This window comes from Apium graveolens, chromosome 4 (assembly GCF_009905375.1).
Source record: "Apium graveolens cultivar Ventura chromosome 4, ASM990537v1, whole genome shotgun sequence".
Lineage (NCBI taxonomy): Eukaryota > Viridiplantae > Streptophyta > Magnoliopsida > Apiales > Apiaceae > Apium > Apium graveolens.
In genome coordinates, this window is record NC_133650.1 from 82,768,329 (window position 1) to 82,768,941 (window position 613).

Here is a 613-nt window from a genome sequence, read left to right on the forward strand (position 1 = left end):
CAGAATTCAGTTCAGTTTGGGGGTTCTCCTATAGAAGATCCCAACATGCACATTAGGGATTTCATCAAGATCTGCGACACTTTCAAGTTCAATGGAGTTACTAAAGATGCTATTAAGCTGAGGTTTTTCCCATTCTCTCTGAGGGATAAGGCTAAGTGTTGGTTACATTCTCTACCACCGGGCTCTATTACTACTGGGGAGGATCTTGCTCAAAAGTTTCTCACTAAATTATTCCCTATGATGAAGACAGCTGCAATCAGAAATGCTCTTACTCAATTTGCATAGCAAATGGGAGAATCTTTGTGTGAGGCTTGGGATCGCTACAAAGAGATGCTTAGAAAGTGTCCTCATCATGGGATTCCTGACTGGATGATCATTAACTGCTTTTAAAATGGGTTGGGTGCTACTTCTAAACCCATGCTTGATGCAGCATCGGGAGGAGCCTTATGGGCTAAAAGCTACAATGAAGCTTATGAATTGATTGAACTGATGGCTGCTAATGAATACCATAACCCAACTCAGAGAATGCCTCAAGGCAAAGTAGTAGGAATTCTGGAAGTGGACACAGCTACTGCTATAGCTGCTCAGCTTCAAGCTTTGACGATGAAGGTGG

General features: G+C 42.6%; 1 non-coding gene across 1 annotated transcript; it reads right to left on the reverse strand.

Annotated features, from left to right (window-relative positions):
- Window positions 1-252: 252 nt before the first annotated feature.
- Window positions 253-359, reverse strand: LOC141722867 (small nucleolar RNA R71). The gene has a single exon (XR_012575866.1). It is a non-coding gene; the product is annotated as a small nucleolar RNA R71 (small nucleolar RNA).
- Between the last annotated feature and the right edge of the window lie 254 nt (window positions 360-613).